Source organism: Balaenoptera physalus (assembly GCF_965194825.1).
Source record: "Balaenoptera physalus genome assembly, chromosome: 1".
NCBI classification, from domain to species: Eukaryota; Metazoa; Chordata; class Mammalia; order Artiodactyla; family Balaenopteridae; genus Balaenoptera; species Balaenoptera physalus.
Window position 1 is genome coordinate 157,879,866 of NC_138882.1, and position 19,152 is coordinate 157,899,017.

Below are 19,152 nucleotides of genomic sequence, written 5' to 3' on the forward strand. Positions count from 1 at the left end.
CCACAACTAGCCAAAGGGACCTACAGTCCCCCTCAAAACCACAGGTCCCTTCCCCTAAACTGCGAGGCCCCATGTCAGCCCTCAGGCTGCTCCAGCCCCAATTCCAAACAGCACCTCAACTCCAAGAGCACCAGGCCAACCCCAAGAGCAAACCAAGCCCAAACCAGCCTCCTCTCCCAAACACATACCCACCCCAGTTCCAACCTTAACCCCAACCCAAACCCAAACCTAACCTCAACTCAGGCCCAACCTTTATCCCAACTTAACCCAATTCTAGCATGCACTCAGAGCTCAACTCCAAATCTAACCCCAGCCCCGGTCCCAACCACACCCAAAAGTCTAAATTTAACCCCATGTCAGGCATGACTCTAAAACCCTAATTAGATCCCAAAGTCTAAACAGCCCTGCCCCCAGCAGACAAGCCCTCCCCAGCCACGTGACCCTCATCCAATTCCCATGGAAAACCCTTGTGAGCTGGACCCGAGGAGACTCGACTACCCACCCCACTCCACGAATCTCTTTCAAATTCTGGCCAGTCCGGGGCTCCCGGAGGAGGGGAGAGAGGGGGAGACCGAATTCAGAAACCACAGGGCAACACCAGCCTGCCCGGGACGGGGGTCCAGGAAGAGCAGCTCGGCTCTGCTCCTCCCTAAGCCCCTGACCACCGCACCAAGCCCTGGGCCCCCTCTAGGTCCCACCCGCTCTAAATCCCCTGCCCTCTCACTGAAACTCCCCCTCGCTGAGCCTCTCTGAAGCCCCCTCCCCTCTCTGAGAGCACTCCTCTATTTTGGCCCCATCCCCCCTCTTTCAGTTCCTCTCCGTTGAGCCCTTCTCTGAACCACCACATTCTCTGGGCCTCCTCTTCCTCTCTGACCCGACCTCACCCCCCTGGGAGCCCCCTCCCCTTTCTGAGCCCCTGTCCTCTCTGGGCCCCTTCCCCCCAGTCCCTCCCGCTCTGGGCCCACACTCACTGTGTACTTCAGGAACCAGGCCAAGAAACACTTGAGTGGGTCTGGCAGGCGGAGCTGGCTGACCATGTCCTTCATGTTGGGGTCCCCCTTACTGAGGAACCACAGACACAGAGCTGGTCAGTTACAGCCTTCAGCCACCAGCTGGCTCCCACCGCCCAGCTTCCCCTCGGTAGATAAGCCACGGAGGGAGGTCAGACCCAAAGAAACACTCTGTTCCCACCAGCACCACCCCCAGAATGTGTGCATCCTGAAGACGGGGCCTGAGTGGGTGACTCGCTGCATAAGGTCACACAATTAGCCAGAGGCATCCCACCAGCCCGGGCCCGCAGCTCCCCTCCTAGGGCTCAAGTTGCCACCAGCCCCCTCCCCATTTCCACCATGCCCCATATCTGAGTCCCAGCAGACATACAGCTTCTCCAGAAGTGTGGCCCCTCCGATCAGCAAACAGACCCCTGCCGTACAGGTGTAAGAAGGCATACACTGCACGGGGGGATAGAGAAGGGGATGACCTGGGGAGACAGAGGCCGAGTCAGGGCCTGGAGCTCCTCCTGCTCTGCCCTGTGTTCTCTCTGTATCCCTCAGGATTTAGAGAGAGGATACCACATCACCCCTCACCTCCATCCACTTCAGCCCCTCAGCAGGGCGTGAGAAGCCTTTGTGCCATGCCCACTCCCTCACCCCACACAGAGATGAGACAGAATTCGAGCTGCCTGATTAACTGTGACCCAGCCCCTTGCCAAGTGCTTTACTGTGAGCTCATTTAACCTTCACAGCCACCCGGTGTGGTAGAAACCTGAGACTCACAGGGGTGAAGAGACTGGCCCGGCAATTCTCAAAGGGGAGGCAGGGCAGGGAGGAGCCACTGGGGCATGGGAGGTTGGGGAGGGGGGATTTCGAGGACAGAGCGCCCCTTACAGCCATTTGATGGAGGCAACAGAAACCCCGGCTATGGGAATCATAGGCGTGAGCCCCAGAGTCCCCACCACTGAAGGGGGATGCCTTCCTCACAGGGTGGGGCCCACCCTGCTCCCACCTCCACCCCATCAGTCTTCTGGTCCAACCTCTTCATTGTACCAGTGTGGAGACTTGAGGCCTAGAGAAGAGACGTGACTTGGCCAGGGTTACCTAGAGGCCTAAAGGCCCAGCTTCACTCGATACCAGGCTCTCTAAACCACACTTGCTGAGTACGCTGTCTGTGTGTGTTGGGTATATGATGCTGGGATCCCTCTCTGGGGGTAATATCTTCTACGGCTCAGGGCGGCAGAGAAGCCAAAGCAGCTGGCATCCAGCTGACTGATCAAGCGTGTGGGCTTCCTGCGCACTGCACCCTGGGCTGAGAAAGGAGGGCTTCACAGGGGATGGTCAGACAGCAGACCCGCCAATGAGGAATGAGGGGCGGGGGGAGGGAGCCCTCCAGGCCTGCTCCCCACCTGGCTCACCTCCTCCCTGACGGGCAGGGGGGCACGGTGGGGTCCAGTGGGTGCACGTCTTCAATCAGCAGCTCTCGCAGGCACAGCACCAGGTTCTCCACGTCCCGGGCCATGGGGCCAGCTGCTGTGGTCACTGCATAGAGGGGGCTGAGGAAGGCAGATACACCGCATCCTTTCTGCTCTGGGGACCCCCACTGCCTGGCCTCGGAGGGTGGGGCCCAGGGCCATGATCAGGGCAAAAGGAAGAGGCCCTGGGGCCAACCTGGGTCAGGGGTTGGGGACGGGTGGAGTCGGCAGACTGGCTAAAGCGACTCTGGTGCCTGAAAGGAGACCCTCATCTGGGGCAGAACATCAAGAGACCGGTAGGAGAGGTTAAAGCTAAAGAACAGGAAGCACCTCTCAGTGGGGCAAGAGTCACTAGACTAGGGAGCCATGCAGAACCTTCTCCCAGATTCCTTGATCACCAGTGGGGCCAGTCTGTCTGAGATACAGGACAAGTGAAATGTCCTTGGAGAAAGGCAGGCAGGTTTGCCTTTGAATGGATGTGGCCAGAGGCGGACAAGACCTCACCTGATTTCCTGCCCTTGACAGCAGAGGCAACTCCGGAGTAGCTGCAAAACGCCGCCCACCCAGAGCCCAGCTCAGCACCTGAAGGGAAGGACTTGGGTGACAAAGAGGCTTGAGCACCCAGCCAGTGCACTCCCCCGGGACCCAGCACACAAGAATGGGAGCTACTTCAAACCCTCCCATGACTTTCTACTGCCCACAGCATAAATCTGAGCTCTTTGACTGCCCTTCAAGGCTCTAAAATATCAACTCCTTCCATAACTTCCCCTTCTAGCCTTTCCACACACCCATATTGCTCCAGGCAAAATAGGCTGCTTACAGAATTACAGCCTTCTAGATGCCACTCCAGCTCTGCATGTCCATCCTTCAAAACCAAGCTCAAGGGACTTCCCTGGTGGCGCAGTCATTAAGAATCTGCCTGCCAATGCAGGGGACACGGGTTCGATCCCTGGTCCAGGAAGATCCCACGTGCTGCGGAGCAAGTAAGCCTGTGCACCACAGCTGCTGAGCCTGTGCTCTGGAGTCCACGAGCCACAGCTACTGAGCCCATGTTCCACAACTACTGAAGCCCATGCACCTAGGGCCCGTGCTCCGCAACGGGAGAGGCCACTGCAATGAGGAGCCTGCGCACAGCAACAAAGAATGGCCCGCGCTCGCCGTAGCTGGAAAGCCCGCGTGCAGCAACGAAGACCGAACGCAGCCATAAATAAATAAATTTATTAATTAATTAATTTTAAAAATCCAAGCTCAAATGCTGCCTCCTCCAGGACGCCTTCCCTGCCTTTGACCTGCCTCTGAAAGTTTCAAATCTAGGCTTTTAATAAATCTCTGTTGAAGAAAATGTCAGCTTCATCCTGTAAGTTCCCACAAGATTTGACCCTCTCTTAGAGTCTCGATCACTTGCTGCCTAAGCCATTTGGATGTCTAAGAGCACAGTAGGGCCAGGGGCTAGGTCTGAGAGTGTTCTGTGTCCCCATTACAGGGCCCACACAGTGTAGGTACTCAGAGTGGGGTTGAAAGATAGGTGGAGGGGTGGATAGATGTATGGATGAATGCAAGATAGATGGAAAGATTAATGGAAATACGTATGGAGAGGTGGGTGGATGGATGAATGGAGGCAAATATGGATTGATTGATGGCCAGTTGAGTGGATGGATGGAGAGATAAATGGATGAATGAATGAATGAACGAATGGAAGGAAGGATGTGTGTAAGTTCTTCAAGGGCTGGGATATTTGTCCATTTTATTCACTGTTGCATCCCAAGTACCTAGTCCAGTGTCTGTCTTTGTCCAATAAATTAAATGGCAGATGAATGGTGAAATTGCTTGATGGATAGAGACTGGGATGATGACTGCATGGGTGGATGAATGGATGAGGAATTGTTATAGATGGATAAATGGATGGGTTGATGTATGAGTAAGGGGAAGGGTAGGTAGGTGGATGCATATACAGATGAATGAATTAATGAAGTAATGAATGAGTGGACAGTCTATTCCACTGCCATCCATACCAAACATGGTGTGTTTAGCTGTGGCTGAGGCAGGAGTTATTTGAAGCCCTCCTACCTTCACCCACTTCCCCTAGTACTGAGCTAATGAGAGTTGATATGCGGACCAGACCCCTAGTTCCTCCAGGCTGGGCTGGAGGAACCCACCACGGAGTACCTGAGGCGGTATCCTGTGGTCCGGAGGCCACAGACACCACAAAAGCTGGCTGGAACGCAGACGCTGCCACCAGCGTTGGTACCCATGCCCAGGATGGAACTCCCTCCTGCCAGGAGAGCTCCCTCACCCCCTGAGGAGCCCCCAGGTGTCTTCTTTAAGTTCAAAGGGTTGAATCTGTGCATGGATGGGGTTGCTGCAATCAAAGCTGAGGGAAGCAGAAGAAAAGGGGCTGGGAGGGGAAGGTTTAACTGGAGAAGACTGGCCTACCCATAGAGAGGCCGACCTCCCTCAGAGTCACCCCCAGGGCTGGTGAGCTCCACCCGGGGGGGCTGGAAACCTCCTGGTGTCCCTTCAGCTGAGGGGAGCGGCTGCTGCAAGAGAGAGACCAACCACGACTCCTCAAATAAGGATCAAGGAGCCCACAGCTCTGCTATCAGAATTGGGAATAGGTTCCAGAAACAGATAGAAATAGATACACCAACAGCTGAGTGGGGTGCAGGGGAGGGGAGGAGAATAGAGAATAAGAACAATTAGAGAGAAGCTGCAATAGAAACAGAGATGTAACTTTTCAGAACCTTGGGACCTGAGGGCCCTTAGGGAGCATGGAGTCCACCCACACGTTGTCAGATGAGGAAGCTGAGGCTCAGAGGGCAGAGAAGACTTGCCCAAGAACCTGGGTCCCAAGGTCTGCGTGACCGGCCCTCACCTCACCCTCGGCCCTGAGTCTGGACTTTCAGCTGCTTCTTCGTCCTGGGCCCAGCCCCAGCCCCGGCCTGCCTGTTGCAGAGAACTGAGCAGTGTCTGGGAGATGTTGGTCTTAACAAAGGGAATAGCTACCCAGGCCTTGAACCCTTTCACAATGACCCCATCCTTGGCCACCGGCTTCTCCGGGAACTGGGCCAGGCCACACGTCGAGTCATGACCCTGCAGGGAAGTGACATGAGCTCCAGCCCCTGGGGGTCAGGGTGGAATCAGCCAGTGGACAGACTCTCATCCCCACTCCGCTCACACTCACATGCATCCTCTTGCCCTCTGAGACACAAGTGCTGCACCCTTAGAAGGATTCACAGATGGCGGAAGAGCACGGTGGTTAAGAGATGGGGTTTGGGAGCCCGACCGCTGGTTCGGTTTCCTAGTTGGCCACTTTCTAACTGTACAGCCTCGATTAAGTAACTTGCCCAATGTCACACACTCAGATGCTCATGTGTATACATGCACGTGTACCCCCAGGGCTCACCATGCAGTCATAGGTATCCTTGAGGCTGATGGGGACCCCGTAGAGAAGGCCTCGCTGCCTCTTCTTCATCTTCTTCAATGCCTGCAGTTGTTCCTCACATTCTCCCAGGACATCTGTCAGGCAGTTCACCTCCTGGTGCGCTTTCAGTGCCTGAGCAGCACTGAGGGAGACCAGAGCGGGGCTCAGGGGGTGGCGAGGCACAGGGCGCTGAGTCACCCCATCCCCTCTGCCCACCCTGACTCAGAGCAGAAGTGACAGATGACTGTGGCACGAGTCACCTCCCAAGCTGGCTGCAGCGCCACAGGGTCACACCTGTCCCCCAACTCCTCTAAGCAGAACAACGACGGGTGACATCCCCCACTCCACCCAGAGCCCCGGGGTTGGGCCCTGACCCCGACCGCCACCCCCTCTAGGTAGCTGCAGAGGACGCTCTCCAGACTCAGCTTGTTAGCCCGAAGCTTCTGGGCCAGCCTCTCCTGGGGCAGCTCCAAGAATGGGCTTGGGGTCCAGCTCTGGCTCCTGTGGAGTTGGGGGGCAGGCAGATGTCATACTGCTCCACTCAGGGCCCCCCACACACTCAACATCACGCCCACTTACTCCAGTGGACACAGTGTGCTCAGCACATGTTCCTGTGCTCATCCTTAGCATTAAAAACGTCTCCTGGTCTGTCTCCCGGTTGTCATGAAAGCCCTACAGGGACACAGGTGTCCTCTTCTGCGTCTGCCTCCGCAGAATCCAGCCCAGGGCCCGGCACAGAGAAGGCCTGCCCCCCTCCTCGTACCGCTATCCAGCAGGGACACCAGTGGAGTGGGAGTGACTCTACAGGCACATCTTGGGACACAGTGGTTACGGAAAGTGAGGCTCAGTTCTGTGAGGTTTGCCTTCAGGGCTCAGCCCGGCATCCCACCTTTCCTTCTTCTCCAGTCCTCCCACCCCTGCTGGTCTGACCTTGGGGAAGGGCAAGATCCAGCGTGAGTGGCAGGAGAGCTGGGAGCCAGCCTTGACCACAGCACTGGTCAGCTCCCCTCCCATGGCCTAGGTCTCCTCAGAGAGGAAAGGAGCAGAAGTCAATCAGGGGTCAGCCATGCAGGTGAGCACAGACAAGCCCCTCAGCTGCTCTAAGCTCAGCCCTCCAGGGTGTGAGGGAGGGCCTGAACCAGCCCTCAGGACTCCGGTCAGGGGCAAGGGTGAGGTGACAAGGACCTAGCACACAGCGGGCACTCAAGAAGGCGAAGCTGTCTCCCTTTGCCCTCCATGGTCCCAGCTGAGACCCTGACGCTGGCAAGCTGGAGTGTGGGTTGGGTGGAGCTTTCTTGGTCCTGGAGGGGAGCAGGGGGAGACAAAGGGGTTTTCTTGGGAGGTTGGGGGCTCCAAGCCTTCTTGGATTCTTCCTAGTCCTCATCTTACTCTCCTCTGCAGCCTCTGACTCTGAGACACCTTCCTTCTGGAAACTCTCCCTGCCCTCAACTCCCCTGACTTTCCCCTGTTCTCCAGCAATTCCTGCTCAGTCTCCTCTGGCCCTCCTCTCTCCTTACCTGTCCACCTTCCCTGGGCAACCTCAGCGGCCACATGGGCCCCACAGCGCCCAGATCTCCCCATTTCTCCAGTCGAGGCCCGCCTCCCACCAGGCCTCAGACCCATTTACCCACCCACGGACCCACAGTCATCCAGGACTCATCATTTTTCTGTCAAACCTGTTCTTCTTCATGAGATTCCCAACTGATGATACTTGTGTCACCAACGCAGTGAACCTCAAGATCACCCTGGATCCTCAGACCCAAGTTCTTTTTTTTTCTCACACACACACACTGTATTTTATTTTTACAAGAGATAAATAAACTGACACCAAGCATTGTAAATGGATGACCACAACAAAAGCAACAATGATTGCAATTACCAAACACGAAACACACTCATACTATGTCATAATATTGACAGACCCAAGTTCTGACCATGGATTGATAAATGCTAACACAATCACATGTAAGATAGATGTGTTACAACACTTCATACGTGCCAGGCCCCATTCCAAGCATTTTACATATAATAGTTCATATTACTCCTCACAACAACCCTAGGAGGTAGGTCATGTTATTTTCTCATTTTACAGCAGAAGACACTGAAGCTCAGAGAGCTGTTTACCCAAGGACTTGGATTCACACCGGCCTGTGCAGCCCCAGTGACCATTCTCTTATCCACACACAATGCCAGTAGGTGGTCCTGCCTCCTTCAAATCTCCCACCTCTGACTCCTCGGACTCCTTCCTGCCTAGAACCTTCTCTGTCTCTCAGTTTTCTTACAGCCTCCTCACTGGCCTCCCTGCCTCTAGACTCTACCCCTCCAGTTCAGCCTCTTCACTACAGCCTGGGTGATCCTTTCCAGAACTTATAAAACCCAAATCTGACTACAGGTCCCAGTTGCCCTCAGAATAAAGTTGCAACACCATTCTCTTCAGGATGGTTTATAAGGCTTTCACCATAAACATATAACGTGTTCACACATAGATACACCAATATTCGCAGTTACCCAGTACTTACTGCACTAGGAACACGTCAAGCACTCTGCCTGTCCCATTTCATTAAATCTTCACCAAAACCCTTAAATGGGTGCTTTTTTTTTTTTAATAAATTTATTTATTTTATTTATTTATTTTTGGCTGCGTTGGGTCTTCGTTGCCGCGTGGGCTTTCTCTAGTTGCAGCGAGCAGGGGCTACTCTTCATTGCGGTGCGTGGGCTTCTCATTGTGGCCGCTTCTCTTGTTGCGGAGCACTGGCTCTAGGAACGCGGGCTTCAGTAGTTGTGGCACGTGGGCTCAGTAGTTGTGGCACACGGGCTCAGTAGTTGTGGCTCACAGGCTCTAGAGCGCAGGCTCAGTAGTTGTGGCACACGGGCTTAGTTGCTCCATGGCATGTGGAATCTTCCCAGACCAGGGCTCGAACCCATATCCCCTGCATTGGCAGACGGATTCTTAACCACTGCGCCACCAGGGAAGCCCTAAATGGGTGCTTTTATTATCATTTCCATTTCACCAATGAAGGCAACTGGGACACAGAGGTTAACTTTCTTGCCCCAGGTCATAAAGGTGGGGACACTTAAGCCCAAGTCATCTGTAGCTTCACCGCTACCCTCTGATGGCTCTTGGGAGGGGAGCTTTTCTGATGAAGCACTTCCTGGGTGCCAGGCACTGCACTAGGCCCTTTCTCTGCCTGGGTCCCGGTGGGCCCATCTCACCAGCCTCTTCTTGCCTATTCCCCTCCCGTATACTGCTGCCCAATCCTTCTATTCACCGTGCCATTTTGCCATCTCCGTGCCTCAGCTCAGAGCTCCCCAGCCTGTTTTGCCACAAGTGAGACAGGCTGGGACCTGGGCCCCTTTGCTGGGACGTGGGCCCCTTTGCTGCTGTGCCACAGTGCTTGCACCTGGACACACTTCTCCTCCAGCAACAAAATACAAAGAAACTGTATGGGACTAAAAATGACTGCATACATGCACAGTTGGGGCAAATTCTGGACCCAAAAGATACAAAGAGACCAAAAACCCAACTGCCACTTTTGAAGAACCTGGAGCAAAAACAGGGTGTCGGGAGCAAAAGCAGGGTGCTGCGCATGCCCCCTGCACACAACACCACCTAAGGGGTGGGCGAAACACCTAAGCCACCACTCCAGCCCGACCCTGGGACACACCCTTACCCTCACCCCATATAAGAAACAAGCTTGCCCCCCTTCAGGGAGCGAGCAAGCAAGGGAGCCTGTTGTTTGTTCTCGCTCCCCCCACTGCAGCAGGGGCCCCAGTAAAGCCTTGCCTGCATTTCTTGTCTGGCCTCTAGTCAATTTCTATTGACTGGGGAAGGCCAAGAACCCTAGTCGGTAACACAAGGACTTTCAGGAGGGCCCGGATATGCATCATCCTGGACAGGGCGAGCATTTGGCTAGAATGCACCTCAACAGCTGCACCCTCCGTGCCTAAAAATATTGAAATCCTGCTGAGTCACTTAGCAAAGAGCCACTGCCCTGAGCACTCCCCTGGGATTGCATCCTCTCTTCGCAGCCCAGCAAGTAAAGGGCTCCTCTAGGCACAGCCTCTGACTCCCTCGGGGGCCACGGAGGGCCAGCCTGTGCTCATCCCTTGCCCTTCTCTCCCCAGTCCTGAGGAGCCCCACCAGCCCCACCAGGGACCACCCAGCACCCGCCGGTCCACGGGCACTCCACCAAGACTGAATGCCAACCCCGATTCCCACATAGCTACCTGGAGAGGTTGCACCCCTGGTGGCACCCTGCGGGCAAGTGCCCGGCGTCCATCTGGACCCCTGAGGCTAGCGTTCCCCTGCAGCTGTCCTTGCGTGGCCACTGGAGAAAATGGCAGCCTCTCGGGAATCTGGGGAGAGGTGGGGAGAGCAGGCCAGGAGACACAAATGGGGGCCCTGCAGGCCTCTGCTGGGACTGCTCCTTTGCCAGTGCTGGGGTGGGGGGCTTTCAAGGGCCCGAGGAAGCTTTTCACCAACCTGATGAATGGAACAAATCTACTAGAATAAATTCACTGAAACTCACTAAAAGCCCACTCAGCAAAAACAACATTAGTTTTATTGCTAAAATGAGAACTGTCACTTAGATAGTGTTTGCTCTATACCCACTGTAAACATTTATTCACTTACTTGTGTACTATAATTATAATCATCACCCCATTGTAGAGATGAGGAGGTTAAGGCACAGGGAAATTATTTTAAATGTAAGCATCAGAGTCAGGATTTGAACACAGGCAGCCCAGCACTCTCTTAACTACCACACTCTTAACCGCCATGTTACACAGGTTCTCCCGAGGCCTGTAAGATCAGGTTCGATGTAATTTATATGACATTCTAATAACAGTTTTATGACTTAGTTGACAACAGAGACGCTTGACTATATAAAATCTTGGAGGGCATTAGAAGACCTAGGAATTGTGAGTGTCACTGCTACTGCTTCAGCAGAAGCTGAGCAAGACTCAGCCCAAGAATGGATGCATTGGTGTTGAGAGAAAGTCTCTACTTAATGAGACTGCAAGTCACCTAATGACTCAGTTTATTGAGAGAGCTTTGAAAGATAGGGACATCTTCAAAAGATGATAGCCACATCAGACAATCCCCACAAATTTTCTAAAAATCAACAGATTATTTGGAAATTATTAGAATAATCTGATGAAAGAATTGAGCCTCAACTTATATTGCTTTTAAGCCATTTTAGTATAGACTGGGTGGGCCAAAATGTTCGTTCGCTTTTTTCCGTAAGATGGCTCTAGTAGCACTTAGTTGCCTTTAACTTCATTTGAAACAATTTTGTTAGATTGTATGTGACAGCTGTCATATCATCCTGCATTTAAAAAAAAGACTTATCAAAATTGGTGAATTTTTGTGTAGCCATTTTAATATTGAAGATGGAAGAAAAAAGCAACATTTTCGGCAATATTGTGTTTTATTATTTCAAGAAAGATAAAAATGCAACTGAAACACACAAAAAGATTTGTGCAGTGTATGGAGAAGGTGCTGTGACTGATCGAACGTGTCAAAAGTGGTTTGCGAAGTCTAGTACTGGAGATTCCTCGCTGGACGATGCTCCACGGTCGGGTAGACCAGTTGAAGTTGATAGCGATCAAATCAAAACAATAATTGAGAACAATCAACGCTATACCACGTGAGAGATAGCTGACATACTCAAAATATCCAAATTAAGCGTTGAAAATCATTTGCACCAGTTTGGTTATTTCATTGCTTTGACGTTTGGGTTGACATAAGTTAAACGAAAAAACCTTTCTTGACCATATTTCCACATGTGAGTCTCTACTGAAACGTAATGAAAATGTTCCGTTTTTAAAACGAATTGTGGGGGCTTCCCTGGTGGCACAGTGGTTAAGAATCTGCCTGCCAATGCAAGGGACACGGGTTCGATCCCTGGCCCGGGGACGATCCCACATGCCGCAGAGCAACCAAACCCGTGTGCCACAACTACTGAGCCTGAGCTCTAGAGCCCGCAAGCCACGACTACTGAGCCCATGTGCCACAACTACTGAAGCCTGCAACAAGAGAAGCCACGACAATGAGAAGACTCCACTCACCACAACTAGAGAAAGCCCGCGCTCAGCAATGAAGACCCAACACAGCCATAAATAAATAAATAAATAAATAAATTTATTAAAAAAAAAAACAACGAATTGTGACGGGCAATGAAAAGTGTATACTGTACAATAATGTGGAACAGAAGAGATCATGGGGCAAGCAAAATGAACCATCACCAACCACATCAAAGGCCAGTCTTCAACCAAAGAAGGTGATGTTGTGTATATGGTGGGATTGGAAGGGTGTCCTCTATTGTGAGCTCCTTTCGGAAAACAAAACGATTCATTCCAACAAGTACTGCTCCCAATTAGACCAACTGAAAGCGGCACTCGACGAAAAGCATCCAGAATTAGTCAACAGAAAACACATAATCTTCCATCAGGATAATGCAAGACTGCATGTTTCTTTTTTTTTTTTTTTTAATTTATTTTTTATTTTTGGCTGCATTGGCTCTTCGTTGCTGCGCACGGGCTTTCTCTAGTTGCGGCGAGTGGGGGCTACTCTTCGTTGCAGTGTGCGGGCTTCTCATTGCGGTGGCTTCTCTTGTTGTGGAGCACAGGCTCTAGGTGCGCGGGCTTCAGTAGTTGTGGCTCGAGGGTTCTAGAGCGCAGGCTCAGTAGTTGTGGCGTTCAGGCTTAGTTGCTCCAAGGCAACGTGGGATCTTCCCAGACCAGGGCTCAAACCCGTGTCCCCTGCACTGGCCGGCGGATTCTTAACCACTGCGCCACCAGGGAAGCCCAAGACCGCATGTTTCTTTGATGACCAGGCAAAAACTGTTACAGCTTGTCTGGGAAGTTCTGATTCATCCGCTGTATTCACCAGACATTGCACCTTTGTATTTCCATTTATTTTGGTCTTCACAAAATTCTCTTAGTGGAAAAAATTTCAATTCCCTGGAAGACTGTAAAAGGCACCTGGAACAGTTCTTTGCTCAAAAAGATAAAAAGTTTTGGGAAGATGGAATTATGAAGTTGCCTGAAAAATGGCAGAAGGTAGTGGAACAAAAGGGTGAATACGTCGTTCAATAAAGTTCCTGGTGAAAATGAAAAATGTGGCTTTTATTTTTACTTAAAAAACTGAAGGCACTTTTTGGCCCGCCCAACAGTGTAGAAGAAATCATCCCGTCCTGCCGAGCCCCACAGGTCCAGGGACATCTGGCCTTCTCCACGCTCAGCTCGTCCTGCCTCCACGTGTCGTTTGAAAATCAAAGAAAATATATTTTGAAGTTTTTAGTAGATTGATTTATTATTCATATTTCCAAAGTGGTTGTTAAATATGTTTAATGTCATAAAACCCCTCAACCCTCAGGGTGGCCAGTTTCCACCTGAGGTGACCAGAGCCTCCTAGGCAGCAGCCTTCAGCCAGTGGACCCTACAAATATTATTTTCTAAGTATTCTATAGAAACACTGCCTTATCGCAGGCTTTTCTCTCTCTGGTACTGCCTTTCCTGTTCCTTCCTCCTTTTGGAAAACTCCTACACGCCCTGCAAGGCTTAGTTCCAACACCACCTCTCTGTGAAGCCTTCCCCACCAGCCCTCTCCAGACAGAAGAGATCACCCCTCCTGCTGAGCCCCACAGCTCCCTGGGCATCTGGCCTTCTCCACCCTCAGCTGAGCTGCCTCCCCTCGTGGTCTGCACAGCTCTGTTTCTGTATTCAGCATCTGTATAATGAATCTGCCCCCAGGGTCCAGCAGAGGCAAGACCCAGGGGAATCCTTTGTGAAATTTTCCTAAATGGAAATGAACTGGATTTGTTTGAATCCTGTGAGGGTTTGACCTGTGTTTCAGCCTCCCACCTGCCTGGGTCAGAAAGCTGGCCATCTGAGGCCTTGAGGGTAACCCTGGCAGAGGAGTGACCTGATTGGGAAGGTGCCCAGGACAGACATGTGTAGCTATGTTGGGAAGAGAATAAGGTGCTGAGAGCCAAGAGGCCTTGAGGGAAGGCTGGAGACACCGTGGGTAACCTCACCCCAAACCCTTTACACTCCTCCAGCCAATCAGACAAGCCCCTCCAGGTACTCAGCCAATAACTACCTATCCCAGACACCCACACATACACCAACCAGATGCCCAGACACACTCAGACTCAGACTTCCTCACACATCAGACACACGACCCCATGTGCACACACTCAGCCAGACATGCAGACCCAAGCCAGACGTACATACCTAGATGAGTACATGCCAGTTAGTAACACGTACACACCCAGCCAGGCACATACACCAAGGCCCGTAACCAAACCCAAGCAGCGTACAGCCAGACACACACCCATCCAGCACACAATAAAACGCCAGTAGGAGGCACACACAAGCAGACCCTGGTGTTTGCAGTAAAGGAACCTAAACCCACCACTGCACACAGATGCGGCCTCCCCACGCACACAGGAATCTTCTCCATCACACAGATTCGCCACAGCAACCCCATTAGCCCAGATTTCCTCCTCATCAACCAGGGAGGGGCAGCTGCTCTCTTGGGGCAGATTGATTTATCCAACTAATTAGCCCCAATTAATATTAATACACATTCTCAGGAACTGCAGCAGCTCGGGCAGAGAAGCTGCCTGGGCCATCAATCACCGTCCAGGGGACAGCAGAGGACACTCAGGAACTCCAGAGCACGGGGACAGCACCTCAGGCACTACCCCAACCCCCGCTCCCAGGGCTCCCAGAGGGAGGCCGCCACTATCACCCAAGACATCACCAGCCCACCCCTCCTGGGGCAGTTGGGGAGCCCAAGGCCCAGAGAGGGACTGTCACATCCTGCAGGCCACATGGCAAACCGCAGGCATGGTGCAAAGTTGTCTCCATGCCTCTCCTTCTCCCGCTCCCTCTGCCGCTCTGGGAAGGCTTTGCTGACTTACCCACAGCTCAACCGCTTCACTGCGAGGCCCAGCCCAGCCACAGTGACTCGCCTCAGTGCCTTGCACTATCCCCAGCCAAGCTGTCCAAGCCCCCTTTTAAGAAACATAGCTTCCTGGGAGGATCCCATCTCCAGTGACCCCATGTGCTTTGCACCTGTCATGTGCTCAGCAAACATTTGCAGAGCCCCGTGCTGGCAGGGGGTGGGGGTGGTGAGAGGCAGAATGTGTAGACCACGGTCCTGTCCCAGTGGGGTCTGGGGGTGCTCAGGGGCTGAAAGGGCCCTGGCCTCCTACCTCCAATCACCTCCATCAGTTTATTTTATTTCAACAAAGAGCCCAGGTAAACACCCACAATGCTGCTGAGCCCTGTGCTGGGCACTGGGAGAAAGAGAAAATACCCCGCCCCCAACCTCAAGGGGCTCAAAGGACACAGATGGAGGAGGAACTGACAGGGACACAAGGAGCCAGGGTGGGGAGCTGAGGGGGGTGCTGCTCCCTGTCTTCTGAAGGAGATGGGGCAACAGGAGGGGCCCTGTCCTGACGTGGGACCCACTACTGGGACTGAGGGCTGGGGGCCTCAGGGGTCAATGTCCGCTCACCTGCTGCCGGAGACGTTGTGCCAGGGCTGCCATCTGCTGCAGCGCCCCCTCTCTGCACTCTGCGCCCTGGAATCTTGCTCAGGGCTGGAGCCTGCTGCACCACCAGCGAGTATGACAGCCAAGCCGCCACAGGCGTCGTGCGGATGCACCATCTGCTTCCTCAAGAGCGCTGCCTTCTTATTTGTCAGCTATGCAGCCAGAGCACACTCCCACGCCTGTTCTCCAAAGAGGCAGGAGCCACGATCCCAGGTGTTGACAGAACCCAACCTCCTCCCAGCCAGTTCTTACTCCCATCTGGACTTATCCCCTATCTGGACAAAGTCCCCTGTTCCTCAGGCCATGCAGAAGAAGGGGCTTTGGCAGAAACTAGCCTGAAGAGGAGCCCAAGACTGCAGGTGGGCAGGTGACCAGGCTCTGATCACACCCCCTTCACGTCCTCCTCCCCCATCCCACCCATCAGACACCCCACCAGCACCCTAATCTGACCCGCACCAGTTCTGGATGGGGTTGCCTGTGGCTTGAAGGATAATCGCCAACTCCCTTAACATGGCTCATAGGTCACAGGGAGAAGGACTGAACAGCCCACGGCCGCCCAGAGTTAGCAGCTCACTCTGCGGGTGTCTGGGGCTCAGGCAGAGAAGAAAGGAAGGGACACTTGGGGGGCAGGCAGAGCTCAGAAGGCATCCGTCCCGGGGGACATGCTGTAAGGAAGTGAGGACTGAGGCAGGCAGGCATAGCCCTCACCCCTGCCCCCGCCAGCCCAGCTAGACTTTCATTCCTGATTCCCAAAGCAAGGCCACACTGCTGCCCCTGGAATTCCAGCCTCCCCAGTCTACTGGTTGTCCCTTCCAGACTCATGTCCCGTTTCCTCATTGGACTAGGAGCTCCCTACCAGCAGGGAGAGCATGCAGAGAAGGAATCTGTGGGGTGGGGGTGAGGTGAGGGGATGGAGGTAACCTCCTGGACGAGGGGCAGGAAAGACGGGGAAGACGTGCAGCAGTAGAGCAGGAGGGACTTGATTTGGGAGCCCTTCCACTCTTGTCTGTTTGGGCCCAGTCCTCTGTATCAGAGGAGGAGAGGGGAGCAGTCTGTCACATCTCAGGCTGCCAGTCACCGGTGAACAGGAGAATGGTGGCCGCACCCTCAAGACTGGAAAGTCAGAAGCAGATTTGGTGGGAAGGAGATGGGTTTGTGGTTCGTAATGTTGAGTCTGAGCACCCAGGGTCACCCAGGGCCGGATGTGGAGTCATGACCTACAGGGTAACCCCAAGGTCATCCACCCTCTAACACTCTTCACCGTCTCCCAGGGGCCTCTGGAACTAGCCCTCCTCATCAGCAAACTCCCCGCATCCTTCCTCCTCTTCCCCCACCATTCCCTTGTCCAAACCCACCCCCCTCACTGAACCCTGGCCTCCCCTGACGGCTCAGCTCCCCCAGGCCACCTGGCAGCTGTAGCACCCCTGCAGCACCTGGGGCCTTGTTACATCACCCTTTCCTGATTGCACCCCTCCATTACATCACCCCATTTTATCTCCTTATCACACTTACCATTCGCTGAAATTATCTTATTTACTTATTTCTTGCCTTCCTCCCTAAAAAAAATAAGTTCCATAAAAGTAAGTACCTTGTCAGCCTTTTTCAAAGTGCCTGGCACACGACAGCTGCTCAGTAATATTTCTTAAGTGGAGGAATGATAGATGGGTCGAACCCTCCCTTCCCGCCTTTATCTCGATGTAGCTCCTCTATTACCTCTATGGCTCCTTTATAGCAGCATTTAACACGCTTAAGTCTCTCCCATCTTAAAAAAATAATTTAAAATTTTTTCAAAGATTCTCTCAGATCTACATCCTTCATAGCTACCACCCTGACATCTTTCCTCCACTCCCAGCCAAGTTTCTCAAGTTATCTACACTTGCTGCCTTTACTTCCTCATCTTTCACTCACTCCTCCACCCAGTCCAGTCTGGTTTATGCCAAATCATCTCAACAATCTCCCTGAAGTTAATTCAGCAGCATGTGAAGCCATTGCCTCCACCCTTCTTGAAATACACTCACTCCTTGGCTTTTGTGACAGTGCAGCTCTTGGCTTAAATGTCACTTCCTTCCGGAAGCATTCCCTGACGCACACACACACACACACACACACCCCCAGGATGAACCAGGTACCACTTAGTTTACTCTGATAAAATAAAGTAGTGCTTCTGCTTTACTGCACTTCTAACAAGTGTTTTTATGTGATTGTGCACTTGGTGTCTGTTTGCTAGAAGAATGAAAGCTCCATTCAGGCAGGGACTATTTCTGATTGGTTACCCTGAAGTAATTCCTGTGGGAGGAGTTCAATACGTTTATTGGATGGATGGAGATGAAGGGGGTATAGAGATGAGGAACTGGATGGATGAAGACTTGCAGACGAGGAGAAAGTCACAGGTTGAATATATACTGGGAGCTATTTGTCCTTATGGGCACAAATCAAGGTCACAGCAGTAGAAAGATAAATGTGAAAAGGGCTGAGGACAGGGGCTGACCAGGACATTCCTGTTTAGGATGAGAGAAGGAAGTAACAGGTGGGGCCAAAAGGGTTCACTAATAACAAGTCACCCACTCCTCCATTCAACAAGCCTTCACTGGGTACCCACTGAGTACCAGGCGCCGTGCTGGGTGCCGGACATGCAAGGGCAGACCCCACACAGCCCTGACCCCAGGTGACTTCATCTGCCTCAGGTGCACAGGGCCGCCACTCCCAATCTATGTGTAGGAAACCTGGGAGGTCTCGCCAAGGCTGGCTGGGACGCTCAGGACTTGATGAGACTTAATTATGTGGTAATCTCTTATGCCCAGGTTGTCTGAGCAGGTGGTCTGGGGTGACACACCCCACGGCTCTTTCCATGGCTCTGATCTGATTGTTTATTGGCGACTTGGATGAGGTTGGAGAGGTCCAGTGCTCAGATTTGTGGATGGACAAAGCTAGGAGGCAGAGCAGAAAGAGTGGGCAACAGAGCCAGGATCCCAAAGGCTCTCAACAAGCTGGAGCTCTGGGATGACCCTAAAAGATGGTGCCTTTTAGGGACAAGTGGCAGGTTCTCTGTATGTCCTAAACTCCAATATCACAACCCTTCTGTAAACAGACACCAGCAGAGGAGCACAGTGCCTGGACGTGGCTTCTGTCTCCAGTGTTGTGGTCACTTAGCACAGAACCTGGCACCCAGAGGGTGTTTACTGCCTATTCTAGGGATGATTGCGCAGACAAGGAAAGTACACTAAGTTTGGAGTCGGGCATGTGGATTCAACTCTTCTCTGTTCAAGTCTTTGTCCTTGGACAAATCAGCAACCCTTTCTGAACTTCAGTTCCCTCATCTATAAAATGGAAGTAATAATGCCTACTTTTTCCAATGAGATAATGGATTATCAACTCCACAACCTAATCAATATTGGATTCTATTATTAAGACACAGCCCCTGCTTTCGAGCATGAACAGAAGCACCAAGAAGCCCTTTCAACACAGCCTGACAGTTGTAAGAGGATGACCACCCTTACCTTGGAATAGTGGGACAGGGTGGGGGGGGATCTTCAGGTGGAGACATGAGGAAGAGCATTCCAGGCAGAGCAAGCACAGTGAGCAAAGGGCATGGAGGTGGGAGGTGTGCAGTGCCCTGGGCACCATCTCAGGGCCCCAAGGAAGGGGAGGAATCCAGAGTGGTCAGCTGCACGGCCAGGTGAAGCGTGGCCTTGTGGGTCA

The 19,152-nt window shown here is 52.7% G+C and overlaps 1 long non-coding RNA gene and 1 pseudogene across 3 annotated transcripts in view; both read right to left on the reverse strand.

The window, feature by feature from the left end:
• Window positions 1-6,902, reverse strand: part of LOC309657537 (fatty-acid amide hydrolase 1-like) — a 47,503-nt pseudogene extending 40,601 nt beyond the window's left edge. Inside the window, exons 1-10 of the transcript XR_014268806.1 lie at window positions 6,819-6,902; window positions 6,275-6,389; window positions 5,871-6,020; window positions 5,424-5,557; window positions 4,634-4,838; window positions 2,972-3,012; window positions 2,411-2,534; window positions 1,289-1,480; window positions 972-1,084; window positions 351-543 (exon numbers count right to left, since the gene is read on the reverse strand). The product of XR_014268806.1 is annotated as a fatty-acid amide hydrolase 1-like (transcript). The remainder of the gene's footprint in view (window positions 1-350; window positions 544-971; window positions 1,085-1,288; window positions 1,481-2,410; window positions 2,535-2,971; window positions 3,013-4,633; window positions 4,839-5,423; window positions 5,558-5,870; window positions 6,021-6,274; window positions 6,390-6,818) is intronic.
• A 4,396-nt stretch (window positions 6,903-11,298) lies between these two features.
• LOC309657413 lies at window positions 11,299-15,557 on the reverse strand. Of its 2 annotated transcripts, none has more exons than XR_014261797.1 (2): window positions 15,418-15,557; window positions 11,299-13,138 (listed from the first exon to the last, which is right to left on the reverse strand). It is a non-coding gene; the product is annotated as an uncharacterized lncRNA (long non-coding RNA). The 2 variants fall into 2 exon arrangements; XR_014261798.1 differs by lacking the exon at window positions 15,418-15,557 and adding an exon at window positions 14,819-15,406.
• Between the last annotated feature and the right edge of the window lie 3,595 nt (window positions 15,558-19,152).